We start from the raw sequence: 22,960 nt of genomic DNA, 5'->3' as shown, positions 1-22,960 counted from the left end.
CTTTGGGATTTTTAAAAATTCCTAACAAAGAACTTAATCCTGGCTAACTTAAGCAGAAGGGTGTTTATTGGAAGGTTTTCGAGCGCTCAAAATTAAGAAAATAGAGAAGGTGAGTTAGGAATGAGACAGGAATCAGTCCTGATTTAAAGTCTCTGTTGGGGCAGCTCCATCAAGAACACTCAAAGTGGTAAGATTCTGGCTAGGAAGTCATAGAACTATCACTCATTTTCATGCTTGCATTATTTGGTCAACAGAAACCGGTAGCAAATGCAGCAATAGGTTTAGTGAGGATGGATGACTGCCAACTTCTTTCCATTTTCTTACTGGACATTCAATCAGATTATGCCCCAGTCTCCCATGCAAATAGATGCAACCATGTAACAGAGTTGTGGCCAACGGAATGGGCAGAAGTAACATGGGCCCTGCCAGGTGGGTAATAGAAAACCTTCTCATGGGCAGCTTACCGTTCTCTTTCTCCAATCTGCCAGTGAAATCATGAGGATTCTGAGGATACAGAGTGTAGGTTTTTCTAGCTGTCAATCTTTTATTTATGTTTTCTTAAATTTCCAATCCACTAGGAAGCCACATGTGCTGGGTGAGTTTGACCACAACCAAAATGGTCTATACTCTGTTGAGTGAGAAAAATCCACTCACCATGAACTTGAATATTGCAGCAATGGCCAGTTTCTAAAGTTTCCATATGTTCTCCCTCAATTTCCATATTTCCCTCATTGAGACCATTCATAAGCGGCTCCTGGGCTAATCCAAGCCATGGACTGGCACTGGCCTGTGAATGAAAGTTTGCATGGCACTAATCTGGAGAAGAAGTGGTGCCATGTTGGAAGGAACCTTGTCCTTGAGCCACCCCTTGGAGTGGAGCTGCTCAGGAAAACCAACAAACCAGAGACACCTGAGTTGTCACTTTCATAAACAACAACAACAACAAAAAATCTATATTTTATTTAACTTCTGAAATTAGGGGGTCAGTTGACAGAACCTAATAATGCAGATTATAGGTACAGTGCTTACCCTCTTCTTGCCAGAAAGCAGTAAGTCTCCTGCGTGGGCATTAACGGGAAGCAGGAAACACACTGGATAAAAATGAGAGGAAAACCCCAAATCAGAGCTTGAAAATGGAGGTAAAAATGACATACTATTTTTTCATAGCACATTTTTTTCCTAATTACCAAAATGATGTACATAGTCACCCTCACTTTTGGCAATGTCTCTAATGCCTCCAGAATGGATGGCTTAAGATGTAAAGTGGCCTTTGACTCTAGTGATGCCTCTGTGTCATACATTATAGTCAATTGCACATCTCTCTCTCTCTCTCTCACACACACACACACACATACACACACACACACAGAGGTAGAGAACTATTTGAGGGTAGGAATAAAAAGGTGCTTTTGTCTTCTCTCCAGTGCGAAGGGCACGAGCACACAGCTGAAGCTCCAGATGGTTTTACTGGATCACTTGATAAATATGAACATCCTTATTTTGGTAGCCATGCGGCTACATTATCTCAATTTTGCCATCCCTTTAGCCCCCACCTGCACAGCTGCAGGACCTCAAGGACCCCCTCCTCAGCTTCCCTCTTCCACCCACCCACCAGCTGCCAAAATTCCCAGGAGTTCCTTGTCACGCAGTTCTCTGGATGGCCTTGGACTGGTCCTGTTCCCTCTTCAATCTTGCTTGTAGTTCTCAGGAATAACTATAGATTGTGCTGAGAATGCAACAGCCTGAGATAGGCAGGAACTAACCAGAACAGCTCAGGGTCTGCTCCATTTCTCCCTAGAAATAGGTTGTTCTGGTTCCATATGGGGACTGTGGTGGGGAGGGGGGAGGGGGGAGGGATAGCATTGGGAGATATACCTAATGCTAGATGACGAGTTAGTGGGTGCAGTGCACCAGCATGGCACATGTATACATATGTAACTAACCTGCACAATGTGCACATGTACCCTAAAACTTAAAGTATAATTAAAAAAAAAAAAAAAAGAAAAAAAAAAAAAAAGAAATAGGATGTTCTTTGGTGCTTTAGCCCAGCCTGTCACGTTGTCCCTGGGATATATAACCGAGGGCAGGCTACATTCTGAGGTCCTTCAGCTGCAGTGTAAGTGAAGTACATGCAGATGAGGAGATTCCATTCACCCCAGGCCAATTTCCTGAGCCTTGGGGGGCCAACTTGCAATGAGTTCTAGGCTTCTGTTGTCCTTTGTCTATTGTTCCCATATGTAAATCATATATCCATTTCATGTAACTTGTGCTTAAGTGGGGCCTGTCTCAGCAGACTGACACAAGCTGGTAACCAGTGCACAGTGAACCTGCTTCACACTTCTCATCTATGCTCAGGAAATATTCACTTAATCTTTTCATCCCTAATCTGCTTTTGAGGTTTACATGGGCATTTGAGCCAGCCATGTCTCTCATATAATCCTACTCCCTGGGATGCCAGCATATCGCCACTGTCCAGAAGGTATTGCATTTACCCTCTGGTCACCAGCCTGGGCATCAGGGAGGCTCCACTGGAAGATAATGGCCTTCTCTCCACCACTTTGTGACAAGCCCATAGGCATTGGAGTCAAGCACAATTAGGTCCAAAACTCAAATCTGCCACTTTGTGATTTTGGATAAGTCACCATATCTCTAAACCTATATTTAACCAGCTATTAAAAAAAATGGGTTAATAGGAGCCCTGAAGTGATAGTATATGTTTCAGAATTCAATGAGAAAATATACGTAAAGCCCCCAGAAGGATAATTAGTCCATTTAGTAAGCATTCAATAAATATTAGCCACCAGAATTATTATCAGAACAACTGTTGATGTCAGTGGAGTTATTATAAACAATTATTGATGTCATCACAGATGACTGTTTCCTCTTCTGTTCTACACTACTGAGTTCTCAGTCCTAGACCCAGGTTTCTCTTAATCCTATGATAGCAAGATTTTAAATAAGCACTTCAGTCCCTTTCTATAGTCACTGACTCTTTATGGTGGCATTTGTACCACTTGCACATGGGACTCTGTGTTGACTGAGGTATGGGCGTAGAAGAGGAAACTTGTTACTCCTTTTTTTTGTATATTTATTTGTCTGACTACCTAAACACTGGCATTCATTTTGTTTTTTTTATGTAAAGGTACAAACCATGCTCCTGCTACTACTTAAGACATGTGCATTGAAGAAAATATTTATTTTTTCTGAACATCTAAGCCAGCCAAACACGCTTTCTGGTGATAAATTGTGCCCCAGTGGCTTTTTCTGATGAAAAGGCTCATGGCTTATAGTGAAAGGCTGTAGCTGCCCATATTGCAGTTATTACCATATAAATGCTTATCTCTGTCATGGATGTGCATAATCATGAAATATGCTACCTTCCAAGTAGAAATGTGCAACAGATTGTTTTGCAGAACATTATAGCATCTTATAGTATTGCAATATTTATGGTTGAATTTTCTTTTTCAGTATAAGCAGGTATAATAATTTCCTCCTAATATGTCAGTATGAACTTTCTTAGACTTGACTAAAGACCAGAAATAGATGATTTTGCTGGCACATGTGGACAACCTTAGCAATCCCCCCAGTATTGATATAATTTATGTATTACACTTTAAATATCCTGTCTATTCTGAGACATAAAATAGTTTGAATATTTTTGACTGAATTAACTAATCAACTGATTAACAATTTGAGGACTTACTTTTGAAATCCAGATTTTTGAAATCTAAAGAGGTACTAACATGCATCTTGCTTTCAAATTCAATAACCTAAATGGCATCAGCCTGGAAATTGTGGGTGGCATGGTGTCTCATCTCTGATATAGGCAAAATTATCGTGGGTCTTTATTGTTTACCATTGTATCTTCAGGGCCTGCGACTTATCGATTAATCATTTATTGAAAGGATTCACAGCTTAGTAAACATTTGTGAATTGCACTCTATTTATATTTGGAGACTCTCCTTTCCCCTTTGTGGTCACCAACATGAACCTGTGAGCTTGAATGTCCTTGCCAAGGACCACTGTGCCTTTCCCCCCATCTTTTACTCATCTATTCCCACCTACTTGTTTGTAGCAAGCACACTCACAGTAGTACCTGTGCCATGGATATTTGCAATTAACAAGGAGCAGAAACCTTAAAATGAAAGGATAGCAATCTGACTGGTAAACTTTCAGGCAGAATGATGATTTTGGACATCTGCTTCTTCCCTTAGAGCCCCGGTACCACACTCATTTGTGGTCACCAAGTCTCATCTGCCTAATATTGCTCTGTTGTACTTAAAAAAGAGCTGGACTCAATTGTGCAAATGCACTACTGTTTTTAAATAACTGTTTTCAGTTACAAACAAAATAGGGTGTTTTAATATTTTGAATACAAGGGCCAACTTGTGTACCTTCATGTACAACTTCTTTTACATATTTGACTCTTGATTGCTTCTTAATGTGGTATCTCATTTCCACCAGCAGTATTAGTCAGTGTTAATATTTGGACCAGCATGCTGCATATCCTAGTTCTCTGAAAGATGCTGCTAATAGTTGAACCCAAACAAACAAACCACATCATTTTATTTAATACTTACATTAATTTATTTCAAATATAGGTATATATTTTTAAGTAAAATATACCGGATTTAGATTCTGCCAAGAGTAACACAGATTCCGAGAACAATGGCTTAAACAGAAATTTGTTTCTCTATTACATAAAAGAAGCCTATAGGTGGTATTCCAGTGCTGCTATAGTAACTCTATGGAATCACCTATGATCCAGCTTACCTTTCCACCTAGCATGGAGATTCAATACTCATGGTCCCAGATGGCCGCTGAATATCCAGCCATCAAAATCTTATTTCATACTGCAGAATGAAGGGAAGAAGAAGGGTATTGTATTAGTCCATTTTCACACTGCTGTAAAGAACTACCTGAGAATGGGTAATTTATAAAGAAAAGAGATTTAATTGACTCACAGTTATGCATGGCTGGAGAGGCCTCAGGAAATTTACAATCACAGCAGAAGGCAAAGGGGAAGCAAGGCACGTCTTACATGGTGGCAGGAGAGAGAGAGGGGGGAGAAGTGCCACACTTTTAAATCATCACATCTCGTGAGAACTCACTCACTATCGTGAGAACAGCAAGAGGGAAGTCTGCCCCCATGGTCTAATCACCTCCCATCAGGTCCCTCCCCTGACAGATGAGGATTACAACTCCACATGAGATTTGGGTGGAGACACGGAGCCAAACCATATCATTTCACCCCTGGTCTCTCCCAAAACTCATGGTCTTCCCACTTTTCAAAACTTGATCATACCTTCCCAACAGTCCCCCAAAGTCTTAACTCATTCCAGCATTAACCCCAAAGTCCAAGTGCAAAGTTGCATCTGAGACAAGGCAGATCCCTACCACCCATGAGCCTGTAAAATCAAAAGCAAGTAAATTACTTTCAAGATACAATGGGGCTACAGGCATTGGGTAAATGCTTCCATTCCAAATGGGAGAAATTGGACAAAACGAAGGGGATATAGGCCCCATGCAAGTCAGAAAGCCAGCAGGGCAGTTACTAAATCTTAAGACTCCAAAATAATCTCCTTTGACTTCATGTCTCAAATCCAGGACACGCTGAAGCAAGAGTTAGGCTCCCAAGGCCTTGGAAATCTCCACTCCTGTGGCTCTGCAGGGTTCAGGCCCTGTGGCTGCTTTCACAGTCTGGAGTTGAACAACTGTGGCTTTTGCAGGCACACAATGCAATCTGTCAGCAGATCTATCATTCTGGGGTCTGGAGGACAATGGCTGTCTTCTCACAGCTCCAATAGGCAGTGCCCCAGTGTGAACTCTGTGTGGCAGCTCCAACCCCACATTTCCCCTCTACACTGACTTCGTAGAGGTTCTCCATGAGGGCTCCGCTCATGCAACAGACTTCTGCCTGGACATCCAGGTGTTCCCGTACATCCTCTGAAATCTAGGCAAAGGCTCCAAACTCTTGCCTTCTGTGCACCTGCAGGCCTAACACCACGTAGAAGCCACAAAGGCTTGGGGCTTGTACCCTTTGAAGCAGTGGCCTGAACTGTACCTTGGCCCCTTTTAGCCAGAGCAGGAACTGGAGCTTCTGGGACACAGGGCACCATTTCAGGAGGCTGTACAGAGCAGAGGGCCCTGGGCCTGGCCCAGGAAACCAATTTTTCCCTCCTAGGCCTCTGGGCCTGTTACAAGAGGGGGTGGTGCCAAGCTCTCTGACATGCCCTAGAGACATTTTTCCATTGTTACAGCTGTTAACATTTGGCTCCTCTTTACTTGTGCAAATTTATGCAGCCTTGAATTTCTCCCCAGAAAATGGATTTTTCTTTTCTACCACATGTTCAGGCTGTAAATTTTCCAAACTTTTATGCTCTGCTACCCTTTTAAACATAAGTTCTAATTTTGGACCATCTCTTTGTGAACTTATATGACTGTACACTTTTGGAAACAGCCAGGTCACATCTTCAATGCTTTGCTGCTTAGAAATTTCTTCTGCTAGATACCCTAAATCATCTCTTTCATGTTCAAAGCTCCACAGATCTCTAGGGCAGGGGCAAAATGCCACTAGTCTCTTTGCTAAAGCATAGCAAGAGTGACTTGCTATTGGAACTATTCCCATTAAGTTCCTCATCTCTATCTGAGACCACCTCAGCCTGGACTTCATTGTCCACATGACTATCAGCATTCTGGTTACAACCATTCAACAGGTCTCTAAGAAGTTCTAAACATTCCCTCATCTTCCTCTCTTATTCTGAGGCCTCTAAACTGTTCCAACCTCTGCCCATTACCCAGTTCCAAATTTGCTTCCACATTTTCAGGTATAGCAGTTCCCCACTCTCCTGGTACCAATTTTATGTATTAGTTCATTTTCACATTGCTATAAATAACTACATGAGACTGGGTAATTTATAAAAAAGAGGTTTAATGGATTTACAGTTCTCCAGGGCTGGGAAAGCCTTAGGAAACTTACAATCATGGCAGAAGGCAATGGGGAAACAAGGCATGTCTTACAGGGTGGCAGGAGAGAGAGAAGGGGGAAGTGCCACATTATAAACCATTGAATCTCGTGAGAACTCACTCACTGTCATGAGAACAGGATAGGGGAAATCTCCCTGTGATCCAGTCACCTCCCACCAGGTCGCTCCCCTGACACATGGGGATTAAAATTCCACATGAGATTTAGATGGGGAGACAGAGCCAAACCATATCAAGTATATACTCTCACTAAAAAGTGCTTCTAGAATATCTCAACATTATTTACACTTAAGTTTCACTGGTCAGAACTTAGTCACATAGCCACATTTCACTTCAGATAAGTCTGGTAAAAGCAGTTTTTAGCTGTGCAGCAATGTTCTCAACTACAAATACAGATTGCACCACAAAAAGGGAATCACTATCTGATAATGTGTTCATTTTCTCTTGCTCTACAACATATCGTCACCAACTTAGTGGCCTAAACCAATTATCCATTTATTATCTCATGGCTTCTATGAGTCAGAAGTCTGGGAATACTTGAGTTCGGTTTTCTGCCCAGTTTCTCACAAGGCTGAAATCAAGGTGTCAACTGGGTTTCAAACTCATCTGAAGTCTCAACTAGGAAAGGACCTACTTCCAAGATCTTTCAGGTTGCTGGCAAAATGTATTTGCCTGGGGTTATAGAGTTCATAACCTCTTGCTTCTTCAAGCTAGCAACAGAGAAAGTGTCTCTGCTACTTTGAATCTTTAACTTCAGGGAAGGTGTGGACCCACTTTTAAAGGGATCACCTAATTATGTCAGGCCCATTCAGAATAATCTCCTTTTTTATTAACTCAAAATTGACTGATTGTGCACCTAATGGCTTCTTCAAAGTCCCTTCACTCTTGTCAGATTGGTTAGAAGCAAGTCACAGGTTCCATCAGCACTCAAGGGCATGGGATTATACATAGAGTGACTCATTGGGGACCACCCTGGGGTGTTTACTTTAGGGTTATGATTGGCAATATTTACCCCACACAATATATGATAGTTCTTTTTAAGCTACAATCATCCATTAAAGAATGATGTGTCAGATCCAAAAAAAGAGTTGCCTGAGAAATTATCTGATGGATTTATGCAAGATATTTAAGCTACTCAATGCTGCCTAAGCAAAATTTAGCTGCTACTGGTTAAGCTGATGGATGCCATCTATTCAAGGTAGTTGTTTGTCTTATAATTTCAACATATGCTTGTGATATGGCTTGGCTATGTCCCCACCCAAATCTCATCTTGAATTGTAGCTCCCATAATTCCCACATGTCATGGGAGGGACCCGGTGCGAGGTAATTGAATCATGGGGGCAGATTTTTCCTGTGCTGTTCTCATGATAATGAGTAAGTCTCATGAACTTTGATGGATTTATAAAGGCGAGTTCCCCTACACATACTCTTCTGCCTGCTGCCACATAAGACATGACTTTGCTTCTCCTTTGCTTTCTTCCATGATTGTGAGGCCGCCTCAGCCATGTGGAACTGTGAGTCAGTTAAACCTCTTTCCTAATCCCAGCACTTTGGGAGGCCGAGGCAGACAGATGATGAGGTCAGCAGTTTGAGACCAGCCTGGCCAACATAGTGAAACCCTGTCTCTACTAAAATACAAAAATTAGCCGGGCAAGGTGGTGCGTGCCTATGATCCCAGTTACTCAGGAGGCTGAGGCAGGAGAATCACTTGAACCTAGGAGGCAGAGGTTGCAGTGAGCCGAGATTGCACCACTGCACTCCAACCTGGGCAATAGAGTGAGACTCCATCTCAAAACAAAACATCTTTCCTTTATAAATTACCCAGTTTTGGGTATGTCTTTATTAGCAGTGTGAGAACAGAATAATACAGTTTGTATTATCTTATAAAGTAATTTAATTTCTATTTTTAAATTTCACACTATCAGAAATTAAAAATAATTTCTGCTATTCACTGTAAGTGCACATTGTAGTTGATAAGCATCAGTTCATCATTGTGTCAAAAACTGTAACTAAAAATTCTCAATGTCAAAAGAATTTGAGAAATGCTAACCTTGAAAAATACCAATGGGTTTTTTGAATAGCGGTGAGAGTGGCTAGGAGTTTAACTCTTTGCATCAAATGCAGTATCTCAATAGCGCTTTCACTTGAAGATGATTATTTAATAAGATTGCCAAGTCTGCAGCAATAAGACTGTCATCAAAAAGAAGCAGTGATATACTGCAGAAAATACTTAACACTTATTTATCCACAGGTCTCCTGGCTCGTGTCTATATCCAATAAGAAGAGTAATAAGAAGAAAAAAGTACCTGGTCTGTGAACAGATATTAAAAAGTTCGGATATTAACGTTCATGCATTTACTTGATTTAGGGACTGTCTTGGAAGACTTCCCATTTGCTTTGTAATTCTATTAGTCTTAGTTATCTGGCTCCTTAGTCTTTATATGAGAAGAGAAATAAATGAACAAGCAGAGATTGAGACCCCAGGAGTGCCAAGAAGTGGCCTTCTTAGGGAAAGACAGAACAAACACAAAACAGAACTAGTTCAAAATTTTGTGTGTGGAATGGTGAGACCATTTATTTCAGGGGCATGACACCATGTGTCACTACATCATCTTTATAAACTGAACCATTCACAGGTAATCATAATCATAAGCTCAGGTTATAAAGTGTATTGAATGCCTTTTACAAAGTTTCCAAAGATGAATGATTCTTATTTAAAAAATTTTTTTTCTCACAACATTACAATGAACTGATGGCTCTAAATGTATGAAAAAGGAGCTGAAATGTAGTAAGTCCTCAGTGATGTTAGTTGTTATTATCTATAACTGTTTATCACCTATAATTAGTTATTATTTGTAACTATAACACATGTTGTGATTGTCATTTGTCTTAGTCTGTTTTGTGCGGTTATCACAGAATACCATAGCCTGGGTCATTTATAAAAGAACAGAAATTTATTTCTCACAGCTCTGGAGGCTGGAAAGTCCAAGATCAAGGCACTGGCATCTAGAGTCCTCACTTCTGGGTATATGTGCACAAAAAATAACATAAACATTTTGAAGAGATATCTGCACCCTCATCTTCCTTGCAGTATTATTCACAGTAGTGAAGATACAGAAACAAACTGTTCATTGACAGATGAGTGGACTAAAAAATGTGGTATATGTATGTGTGTGTGTAAAGATATATATATGAATATTATTCTCATAAGAAGAAGGAGATCTTACCATTTGTGACAACATGGATGAGCCTGCAGGACATTATACAAGTGAAATAAGCTAGACACAGAGAGAAAAATACAGTATGATATCACTTATATGTGGAATCTAAAAACGTCAAACTTTAGAAGCAGAGAGGAGAGTGGTGTCTGCCAGGGACTGGGATGTGGGGAAAAATAGGGAGATACTGGAAGATAAATAAGTTCTGGGTATCTAAAGTACATCATGATGACTCTAGTTGATAATACTGCATTGTTTACTTGAAATTCTATAGCAGATTTTAAGTGTCCTCACTACACACATATACGCACATACAGAGTATACCTATGGATGGTGGTGGATATTAATTAATTTGACTGTGATAATCAGGATACAATGCATATGTAATCAAATCATCACATTGTTCACCTGGGATATGTTCGATTTTATTTGTTAAACTTTTTTTAAAAAAGAAATACATTAAAAATGTCTTATAGGTGTCTGTACATGGTATAAAACCACTCTAACTTTAAGAGCCTTATGCGATCTGATCACTAAAGTTGCTTGGTGACTGAACACTTACTTTTCTAGTTATGGCACAGTTCCATGCACCAACAAACAATTCAACAAATAAATGTGCAAGGACAATAGGTTGCCATGGAAGCCAGTATTACAATGCCCAAAGTCATCTAGCTCTATGACAGTGATGCATTAATGAGATGTTTTAGCAGTTAGTGTGCTCTGGAAAAGTGTGTGCCGGCAAGGCTATGTATGTTCCCCTCTTAACACTTAACATAAGAATCTCATTTTGAGGTAGTTAGTTTGTACATCATCATGCGAGATAAAATAGAGATGGATATTTTCATAAAGCATCTTTTTTTTTATAAAAGCAGATACTGCAAATGCATCACTTTATTGTTCTTGTTATATATCCTGTGGGTGTAAGAATAATGGTTCCATTAGAATTTTATGTATCTCCTGAACCAGGGAATGGTCAATTATTGGCAACAATCACATTCCCCACACCTCCCTAATGGCTAGTGGCCCACACTGTAAATTAAGTACAAGACATAGAGCAAGCAGAAAACGTGGACCCCTGCTTTGGCTAATTTAAAAGGTGTTTCATAACATTAACCCTGCATGAAGAAATTTCTGCCAGTTGCCACGGTACCATAGGAATATGTGTAGAGTATGGATGTCAGATTTGGGTGCTGCATTTTGAGACTGTCATTAACTATCTGGATGGTTACTAGGATAATGAAGGATGTGGAAACCACACTGAATGGTTGAGTGATTTGTTGGAGGATATGGGATGATTTCGCTCAGGTAAAGGAAAATTTGGGGAAGACATCACAGCTGCCTTCAAATATTTGAAAGCCTGTGAAGGAAAGCTGACAAATTCTGCTTTAAGTGGTCATAATTTGAACCACAGTTAGAAATTACAGGTTAGAAATCAGGCTCCATATAAGAAGGAGCTTTAAAATAATTAGAGCTATCCACCAAAGCAATGATCTACTCTGTGAAGAAGTAAATGTATACTCTTTAACGTATCATTTCTTTGGAAATGTTCAAACAAACCCTGATGAATGTGATTGTGGATAGGTTTATTATATAGCAGGGGGAGTTAGACTAGATGATATTTTGGGTTCCTTTTATCTTAGGATTTACCTGACTTTCCCTCTTTCCCTCATGCCTCTGCTGTTTTGCTTTTGCACGTTATCCTCAAATAGAAAGAATCTTCAGCAAAGAAACACAGAGACTGACAATAATATTTCATTCGTTCCACAGCCATACCTGTGTACCTTACATGTGCAAGCCACCCCTATGTGGGAGAAATTCATGGAGACTGTGGGTGCTTGTTTTTATAGGTTGGTTCTTCACCATTATCCTGTAATATCAATGAAAGAATAAATTAAGATCATACTAAATGGTCTCTTGGAGTTGATCAGACCAAGGAGGCTTTTGCTTCCTGTCATGTACTACAGACCGACTGCTAGATGTGGCCTCATGCCACCTGTTCTGTCTTTTGACCCTCACTTAGCTTCAGCTCAGTGCACCTGGTCGATAGCATAGTCTACACAATCTTAAAAAAAATTGCTGTTGCAAAGCATTTCAGAATGCATCCTTTTAGTTCTGGTAGCCTAGTTTCAAACTTTTTGGAGTTTTAAGTGAAGATATATTTCCCCTAGAAAAGTTGATTGCAGAGTGCTGGTGAGCTCCCATAATTGAAAGTGTCAGGGGTCACTTGTGAAAGGAGGTAGAGCCGGCAGCTCTGCTCTGACAACTGAATAGATTTGCTGTTTAGTAACTGCATCTTCACATTTGGTGAAATCTCCATCTCTGGCCTTGGGCCAAGCGCTCTGTGAGTACTCACTGAATGTGAGTTGGCAGAAATGATTTGTTCAGAGGCTATCTCCACGTAGCCCATTCAGATTCACTCACACTTAATTGGTTTGGCAATTTTTCTATTTAGGCTTAATAGAGGCTTTCTCCAGGACAGCATGGCAATGAGGGGTTGGGATTGTACTATGTCAAACTGTGTGTTCCAGCTTTTGACTAGCTATTGGAAATTGCAAAAATTTCTGGGAACATCATAAATGTGTTCTACAAAGTTTCTTAAATTCATTTCAACTTTGAAAAGACAATGTAAGTTACGTAGAACGTTTTTGGAGTTTCAGGAACTACAAAATATTAGGAGAATTAGACAATATCTGCTTAAGTTTGGGGAAAAATGGATATTAATTGAGAAGTTATGAAGACTAACATATTAGACAAAATAATGCTTTGATAAAAACAGTAGTAGTGCCATACTTTCACTACTCCTTTTGAATTGAAGGAAAAAAATAGAAGAAACAGGCTGATGTATCCTGTGTTTGGTGATTCTGCTGGCAGAAGTAGTGAGGAAAAAGACTGAATTTGCTTTTAACCAACTACATATCCCAAGAATGTGTAGTTATGGCATAGAGATAACATGCTGAAAGTGTTCTTAATATTTGTCAAAAAGAAGGGAGTGTGGAAGAGGAAAAGCTCTCCAGCCCTGGGTTATTGGGACTTAGGTTGCATTTCTGACCCCAGTAGGGTGTGCTTTGTCCCTTAGACCTGCCAGACTCTGTCTTTGTGGGTTGACTACAGGCAGCACTTTGCTCTTGTTCTCCAAACCAAAGTCAGCTATGTCAATCTCATTTCATTTTCAGCTTTGTGTGAAGCCATTCTCTTCGATATTTTTGACACACAGTCTTAGATCAGATCCATATGCTTATTAATTCCAAGAGAAATCCAGTGGAAATCCGATCTGGGCAATTTATGACTCCTCAAACCCTGGAAAGATTATGAAAATCTTTTAATAATAAAATACAATATGCAGTTATTCCAGAAATTTTTGCTCACTTATCTTCATAACCATAAATTATTTCATACCTAATTACAAACAGGCAGACTGAATAATTGTCTTCATTGAGGGATGTTTGACACTGAGAAAATATAGCCTTATTTTGTAAACCTTTTAATTTTCAGACTATAAATATGTCACAGCTAAGGAGTACTGCATCTTTAAGTGTATTAAAGCCACTCTTGTGTAACCAAATATAATGGGATTTTTAAACGAATTATAACTAAAGTACTTAACAAACAACTTTTTAAACTTTCAACATGTGTAAAGCTATTTGAAACTGTCCATTTTGTATTAAATGTCCAAAGTATATTCTTAGCCATTTGGCAAAAAGTTTGTATTGGTGGAGGCTTTGTCAAGATATAGATTTAATAGAAATTAAATTATTTGATGGAAAATTTAATAGTTGTTCTCCCCTCATATTCATAAGCTATCACATCAGTGAGGTGTCAGAGCTCTGTTTGTGTTTGGGAGAGTTTTGGAACAAAAGCCATGCATATGCATTTAATGTAATAAGAGGATTGTCCATCTGTATTCTGGTGCCTTGGAATGAAGTAATGAAGTTGTTAAAAACACAAGTCCTTTCCTTTTCAATTCACACCACAGAATGGCTGTCTGGACCTTGGAAAGTAAGAGTCTGAATCTTATCTAGTCAGTCATTCATTCATTGCCCTGTGTATGTTATTTCAGAATTCTTATGACAGATTGTAATAGCCAGTTTATATAAATCTTCAGTTGACATCAAGATTGGTTCTTAAACTCTAGAAGAGCAAGGACTCTGTTTTGATCACCACTGTATTCTGGAAAATAGTAATTAAATGAACATGTTTTGAATGAATGAATGAATAAATGAATGCATACACATTTATTGAAGTGTTGCTTGTTGGAATTTGGAAATATAAGGACAAGCAAAAAGCCCCTGCCGTCAAGGACCCTACTCTTCAAAATAGAGAATGATTCCATCAGCTTGTGAATCTGGAGAGCTTCAAAGAGAAATGTAGTGAATCCAAGCACCATCTGCTGTTTTGCTTTGGTTTTTAACCGGCAGCGACTTTGTGCAAGATGTACTGCCAGAGCATCTGGATACAGCATTCTGGGCCTGACGGTTATAAAGGTGTGTTGACCTGCCTTGGGCCCAATTTAATCATGGGCAGAAGGACCCTACACTCCTAAATTTATGAGAAACTACTGCATTGTAAAGTCCTTTTGATAGCAGAAAAAGGGGTGCCACCTTTATCTGAAAGAGATGTGTTGGCCATGTCCATCAAAACCCATTGAGGTGACACAGTCTGTGCAGTGGCATGAGGAATAATGTGAATGACCCTACTAGGGAATCACTTTGCAGTATTTGAGCCCTGCTCTCAGAATAGAATGTTTTCTATTGAATTCATTGCAACACCAGTAGCCCAAAGTCCAAGGTGTGTATATTCAAGGCCTAGACTGGGGCCTTTGTTATAATCTCCATGGATTCTGGGTCAGGGAGGAACAAGTTATTGAGCTTGGGCAGTGCACAAATCTCAGCTGTGATTCCAGTGAGCTAAGAAAAAGTCAAGCCTAAAATAAATTATTGAATCTTGTATCCTTAAGCACAATTCTATTCCAACAATAAGAAATAACCTACTACATGAAGCAAAACCTTCTTTACCACTAGGAACTGATTACCACAATTTGAAAAGACAAAAAAATCTTCCTTTCTTTCTGCACCTTCTCTGATGATATATTCTAAATTCAGAGTATAAGCGTGGGGACCTAGTTAATATTTTTATTTGATAAATAACAAACATCTCAGGCAATGGGGGAAATTCTAACCAAAGGAAGAGCAAAGGATTTAAGTGGTCTTCCCTTGTTCCCCCACTGCTTGTTGTTAAAAAAAAAAAAAAAAAGGTCTTTCTCCTTGTCCAATGGTGTTTTCTTCTTATCAGAACATCAGGAAATATAAAACTGAGGTTGACTGGGGTTCATGCTTTTCACTTCATCTTTCTGGTATCACTTCTATGAATGTAGTTATTCTGGGAATAAAATTCATCCTTTGGCCTAGATGATGGTGAGAGAGAATGCCCCCCTCCAGCTATCTGAGATTGTGGGTTGTTATCATGGATTAAAGAAAGATCACAAAACATAACAGAGCAAAACAAGCAGGGCAGGTGGTACTGGATGGGATGGTCATCTGCTGGGTTATTTCAAAGGAGGGCTCCATAGGGATATTTCATAATACAGGGGAGTTTTGCTTAAAAATATGTACTTTCCTTTTTCTCCCATCAACTTTGCCCTCTTGTCTCATCAACTCATTTCCAATAAAGTTGATCGTCTGATACTGCTATGCTTCAAAAAAGAGACCTCTGTGGACTTCTCTTTTTGGTTTATTTATGATAGCAAGAGCCAAAGCACACAGGGCCTGTTGAGTGTATCAATGAGAGAAGTCAAAGAGAGTTTGTTTTATGCCAGGAAGAATCTGAAAGTCTTTATTGATTTTACTTTTTAAATTTAAGAACTAAATATTTTCCTCTTTCTAAAACTCAATGGATAAAGAGTGATGTGACTAAAGTCCCATGGGTCAGCAAAGGAGGTCACACCTAAAGAATGTTTCACATCAGCTGTTATCATTTCTGTATGCGTGTACACACATACCACTCAGAGGATGGGGCACACATATCATAATAGCAAAAGTCCCATAATAATTCTGAAGCCTTGGGGAGGCCACAGAAAGTTCCTATTGGGTTGCATATTGGACTTGATCTCTCATAATTTAATGTCTGGCCTGGCAAGGTTAGGTGGAGATGACCTTGTGGAGCTGAACTCCTCGGATGGCCTCCATTGCTCTCTCAGAGCCCTGGGACGAAAGTCCCTTTTCTATGTGTGTGGTGTGGACGGCAAGTTACATGATCTTCTCTTTAAAATCCTCATCCCTATGAAATGGGAATCTCCTGCTTCTGTCTCTGGACCATAGAGCTGAACACTGAGTCAGCCAAGCAAGCTTCCTTGATGTTACACAGGATAGTATAGGGTTTAGAGCATGGAGTCTAGATCCAGAGTGCTAGCTGCAAATACTGGCTTTGCCATTGACCAGCAGCCAGCTGGGAGTAAGTTCTACTAACCTAGGAGCAGGGAAGGTTCTTCACCTGTAAGATGGGGGGATAATGGCAGGCTGTGCCTGAAACAAAGTAGTGCTGCAGGACTTATTGTTATTATTGACACTATTATTATTCACTCATTCATCCATTTCTGAATCCAATACATATTCACTCAGTGCCAACTCTATACAAGACACTGTGTGCTAGGATCTAGGCTGTAGTGGTAAAAGTCAATAAGCTTTTCCTTTCTTAGAGATTCTAATTTGGCATGCGGAGACAACGTGTAAAAAACATAGATATGTTATTAAGATAATTTTAGATTTAATAAGTGCTAACGATAAGTGTGATAAGGAGATAAAGCAGGGTAACTAGAGAATACATGGTGGGGACTTCTTTGGATCAAGGTACTCAAAGATGCCCCCTCCCAGGATCAGAAGCAATTTTACCACAAAGAGAATGAACCATGGGCTTCAGGGACCTTCTTGTGCCTGCGCCCCTTCCAAGGCTGCAGATGTGTTTTTATGTGTAGTCGTGTGCTCTTTTTCATAAAAGATTCCCAAAGGTGTATAAGTTTCAGACCCCATAAAACCTGGACATGCCTCTGCTGATGCAGTAATAAGTGAGGAACCACTTAATGGTAAGTGGGGGCAGCACGTCCCAGAGGAAGTGCCTTCCAGGTAGCGGCAGCCAAGAGCTTCAAGCTGGAGGAATGTCAAGAGGCCAGTGTGGTGAGGGCCAAGTGAGCTTAGAGAGACAGACAGGTAGGGCCTTGCTAACTGAGTAAGCGAGCTCTTCAGGTTTGCTCTAGGTTGATGTTGTGGGTTGCATGTGTCTCCCCCCAAAAAGATATGTTGAAGTCCTGAGGCTCAGAATCAGAATGTAATCTTATTTGGAAATAGCATCTTTATTAATATAATAGAGTTAAAATGACATAATTAGGGCGGGCCTAATAAAAAGGCGTGGTGTCCTTACGAAAAGGGGAGATTTGGCCACAGAGACAGACAACCGTAGATAGAAGATGAACGAAGACACAGACACAATGCCATTTGAAGCTAGAGAAGTAGAAAGATTCCTCTATGAGCCGAGGAATGCCAAAAATTGCTAGCACACCACAGAAGCTAGAGGAGGCAGAGAGGGATTGCCCTGTGGGTTTCAGAGGGGCTGTGGCCCTGCCAACACCTTGATTCCAGACTTCTAGCCTCCAGAATTGTAAGACAATACATTTTTGTCCTTTAAAACCACCCAGTTTGTGGAACTTTATGATAGTCCCTAGAAAACAAATACAGATGAAAAAGACATTGGAGGATTTTAAGTCTATGAGTGACAGGATTTACATTTACATAAGATGACATCTGCTTTGTAAAGAGTACATTGAAAGGAAGTGGAAGAAAATAAACCAGTCTAGGACTTGCAGGGATCCAGGTCTTAGGTGGTAATGGCAGGGACTGTGGTCATGGCTGTGGAAACAGAAAAAAGTAGATGGGCCTTATAAAGGTAGGGGTGAGAAAAAAAAAGAAAAAGAAAAATGTTGATGATTCCCAGGTGAATTTTTGACAATTGACCTTATGAGATTTGCCAGTGGGTTGGACATGGGAGTAGGGATGACTGAATCCTTGAGATTTTCCATCCATCTTACCTAGTATGTGGTCTGTCTTCTAGCTGAGAAACATTCAAAGTGCCTCTGAAATCCTTACTCACCAATTTCATGGCACCATTTCACTTAATAATCTCTCTTGTTTATTAACTTTAATGGCATTGTATCATTTAGTTCCCATGCTACGAGGAAATCTATTATGCCAGATGGTTCCACAAATAATGATCGTCATACTTACATGAGTTGTACATGAGTGCACTATTTATTTTTGCTGATTACTGGTGCAGTTTTGAACCCATTAAAGCCCTAAAGCTCTGCCAATAGACACCTAAATAAGGCCCTATAATCTTGAAGAAGAATTTAGTATGTGGTTGTTGAGCTACTAAACTCTCCCCAGCTACACTGCTGTTTCAGTCATTGAGAGTTTAACGGAGGAGAAAATCAGAATGTATTGATTTTCTCTTCTGCCCCTTGGAAGAGGCAATCCAAGTTGTTTTTATGATGTTTTGAAGCACACGTGACAGTGCCTTTTAAGGATTAGAGAAAATCCGAATCTGCTACATGAACGTAGAGCCAGCTTTCACTTGGGGTTTGGCTTGGAGCTAATGTAAAGCCATGTGTCAGGAACACGAGGCAGAGGGAAATTGGGACAGACTTTCTCTCTTTAGAAGCACGTGTGTGTGTGTGTGTGTGTGTGTGTGTGTGTGTGTGTGTGTGTTTTCATGTGCCAAGCATTCTGACCACAGGTCAGATTCAAGCACTGAATTTTCCATGCTGATTTCAAGGATTGTACTTCAGCTCTGTGAAACTTTTGGACATTTGCTCACAGCTCCTTTTTACAATTTTGTATGTAAAAAATATCACTAGAAATAACCCCTTATAGTTTTAAATTCCCCTAAAGCTACTGCCAGACATCTCTTCCTTTGTCCCTTTCCTTTTTTCCACTACCTTTTTTTTTCTCTCTCTTCCTTTCTATTAATTTAGATCAGGAGGTCATATATTTTTGGGGTCATGGATATGAAAGATTACAGAAACTTGCCCAAGCAAAAATGTTTTAATGATGAACATATGTCAAGGGGCCATAAGGCACATTTAGTAAGAGTTTGTGGGCACAGACACGTTGTTGAAATAGAGCACTGGGGTGGGAGTGGCTGAATCTGGGATTTATTTCTGACTTTTACTACCTCTCTGACCCTCAGATTTTTTTTATCTATGAAAGATGTGGATAATGATCATTGTAGTGAAGGTCTGATGAAACAATATATGTGAAAGGGCTTAACTGTTAAGTGCTAGATGCAAGTGAGGTATTGCTACTAGGGATGTCTAAAATAAAATACTATGCTGACTTGGGACAAATCTCAGGATTTATTGTGAAGTAAAACTAAGCAAAACAAAAAGCAATGTGTATGGTGTGATTTGCATTTATGTGAATTTTTATTTAAAAGAAAACCAGAAGTAACATGTGCATTTGTGTCCAGTGTATAGAAAAATGATGGGAAGAGCCAGGCACTGTGGCTCACACCTGTAATCCCAGTACTTTGAGAGGCTGAGGTGGGTGGATCACCTGAGGTTAGGAGTTCCACACTAGCCTGGCCAACATGGCGAAACCTTGTCTCTACTAAAAATACAAAAACTAGCTGGGCGTGGTGGCATGTGCCTGTAATTCCAGCTACTCGGGGGGCTGAGGCAGGAGAATCACTTGAGCCAAGGAGGAGGAGGTTGCAATGAGCTGAGATTGAGCCACTGCACTCCAGCCTGGGTGACAGTGTGACTCTATCTCAAAAAGAAAAAAAAGGGATGGATGTGGTGCACAGATCTGTGGTGAGATCTCAGACAGGAGACACTGGTTACCTCTGCGGAAGGAACAAGCTGGAGCCAGCTAAGGGGATACTTTGCATATTGAACTCCCATATTGCATGACAGGGACGTTTTATGTCTTGTTGACCCTTGAACAGCATGGATTTGAACTGCATGGTTTCACTTATGTGTGGATTTTCTTCAGCTGCTGCTGCCCCCGAGACAGTAAGACCGACTCCTCCTCTTTCTCCTCCTCTTCATCCTACTCTATGTGAAGACAAGAATGAAGATCTTTGTGATGATCCACTTCCAATGAATGATTAGTAAATATATTTTCTCTTTCTGATGATATTCTTAATAATATTTTCTTTTCTCTAGCTTACTTCATTGTAAGAATTAGTTTATCATACATATAATACACAAATATGTGTTAATTGACTGTTTATGTTATCACTGAGGCGCCTGGTCAACAGTAGGCTTTTAGTAAAGTTTTTGGGGATTGAAAAGTTATAATTGGATTTTCAACTGTACAGGGGTTTGGCATCCTTAACTCCCGTGTTGTTCAAGTGTCAGCTGTATTACTGAATAAAATACAGATAAAATAAAACCAAATTAAGCCTTTTAAATTAAGAATGTAATCACTAAGAGACTGTGGTCAACAATGGAGGTCATGACAATAAAATTCTGCTTTTGTTATTTATCCAAGTTACATTTTTTCATTCATCTCCTCAGTCAGCAACAAATACTTCTTCAGTACTTTGTGTCAGTTCTGCAGTCTACTAGGCACTGATCCTCTCCCAAAAATACAATGGAATGGTTTCTTTGTAGTTGGCATCCTTTACAATGTTTAAATTCTTGGGACATCCTGGACTGTAAGGGAAACAAATATTTCCAATAGGATGAAGATAAAACTATATTTAAAGATAAAGAATTGTGGCATGTTTGGTTACCTACTCAATATTCATTTCACCTTCTTTCCTATAAAGAGGATCTTGATTGTATTCAGACAGTAACACACCCAGAACCTCAGGTCATGATCATGAGATCCTGTTGTCTCTTTTGTTATTTCCCTTGTAGCTAAGAGTATCCACATGACCTGGACCTGGGTGAGTGGGTCCTAGAAAAATTTTTGCTTTCTTACTACTCTTCCTTCTTCTCACTGGAATGTAAATGTAAAGGGTGGAGCTCAGCAGCCATCTTGCTATCACAAAAGAAAGACTGAGAGAACAGCAAAAGAGTTGACCTTAATGTTGTTGAACCACTGAATCAATGCTGTAAACAATCTATCTCCAAAATTCTTGGTATGTGACAAACTAAACTACTGTTTATTTAAGTTGGGTTGTCTGTTAAGTGCAGCTGAATGTCTTCCTAATTGATACAGAAATGCATTTAAAAAATAGCATGCACACTTTTTAGTATGAGCTAAGAAAATGAGTAAGAACACAGCACATTGAACCCAATTTTGCATATGCAATCCCCAAAGAACTCTGGTACACTTTTGTAGAATATTAATGTGAAACCTAAGTTTGGGGAATGTCTCTGATGAGAAGTTGGGAAACAGAATAGATGAGACCGATCTATGGTGCAAAGATAAATTTTGGTTAGAAAGAAAAGAGCAAGAACATGCACAAAAATGTGTGGCAGAACCAGGCTGTGGGCAGGAACCAGAGGAGCTGTCTACTATGGTTGTATTTAATATGACTGCTGAGGACAAAGCTCTGATTTTTTTATCTGGCCCAAATTCCTATCTAAGGTGTCTGGAGAGTCATGCCTTACAAACCATACATTCTCATCAGATGGGTTTTATTTAACCCCGTATATTGTGACTTTCCAATCTGACTCTGGCATAACATTATGTGACAAAAAAAGTCAAAATATTTTACTCCAAAACATCTTTCTTTGTCTTATTTTGAAATGGCCCTGCAAATGTGTCCTTTGTGGGGGGAAATTTATATCTGTAAAGAATCTCTATTAACATAGCTATATCTTTTTCTTCCTGGCCCTCCCAATCCTAAAGAGATTAAGTAAGAGTTTAGCACCTTTTAAAGGTCTGAATAGGAAACATTTGTCATCTATTCCCCCTAAGAACAGCCACTGTAAGACTTCAAAAGAACTTTGGTCTGCACAATCTTTTATCTTAACCTGAACATTTCTTTTCTATGGAACCCAGGTCTTTAGACAAACTCAACCAATTGTCAACCAGAAAATGTTTAAATGTTTCTATAGCCTGGAAGCCGCCTCCTCCCCACCACCATCCCATTCCACTTTGAGTTGTCTGGTCTTTCTAGACCAAACCAATGTATTTCTTAAATGTATTTGTTTGATGTCTCAGGCCTCCCTGAAATGTACAAAACCAAGCTGTGTCCAACCACCTTGGGCACATGTCCTCAGGACCTTCTGAGGGCTGTGTCACCAGATGTGGTCATTCATATTTGGCTCAGAATAAATCTCTTCAAATATTTTACAGAGTTTGACTCTTTTTCTTGACACATAACTGCCCAAGGGGTTCGTTCACCTTGCCTGCTGCCCAGACAGAGCCGATTCATCAAGATGGGGGAATTGTAATAGAGAAAGAGTAATTCACACAAAGCCGGCTGTGCAGGAGACTGGAGTTTTTTTATTCCTCAAATCAGTCTCCCTGAGCATTCAGGGAGCAGAGTTTTTAAGGATAACTTGGTGGGTGGGAGAAGCCAGTGAGCGAGGAATGCTGATTGGTCAGGGATGAAATCAGAGGGTGTCGAAACAGTCTTCTTGTCCTGAGTCAGTTCCTGAGTGGGGACCACAAGATCGGATGAGGCAGTTAATTGATCGGGTGGTGCCAACTGATTCATCAAGTGCAGGGTCTGCAAAATATCTCAAGCACTGATCTTAGGAGCAGTTTATGGAGGGTCAGAATCTTGTAACCTCCAGCTGCATGACTCCTAAACCA

At 39.9% G+C, this 22,960-nt stretch overlaps 1 long non-coding RNA gene across 1 annotated transcript; it reads left to right on the top strand.

Annotated features, from left to right (window-relative positions):
• The first annotated feature begins 271 nt into the window (after nucleotides 1-271).
• Nucleotides 272-21,380, top strand: LOC130540795 (uncharacterized). The gene is made up of 3 exons (XR_008954790.1): nucleotides 272-429; nucleotides 20,237-20,354; nucleotides 21,109-21,380. It is a non-coding gene; the product is annotated as an uncharacterized LOC130540795 (long non-coding RNA).
• The last annotated feature ends 1,580 nt before the right edge of the window (nucleotides 21,381-22,960 follow it).

This window comes from Pan paniscus, chromosome 15 (assembly GCF_029289425.2).
Source record: "Pan paniscus chromosome 15, NHGRI_mPanPan1-v2.0_pri, whole genome shotgun sequence".
NCBI lineage: Eukaryota > Metazoa > Chordata > Mammalia > Primates > Hominidae > Pan > Pan paniscus.
This window is presented reverse-complemented; position numbering and strand designations above follow the sequence as displayed.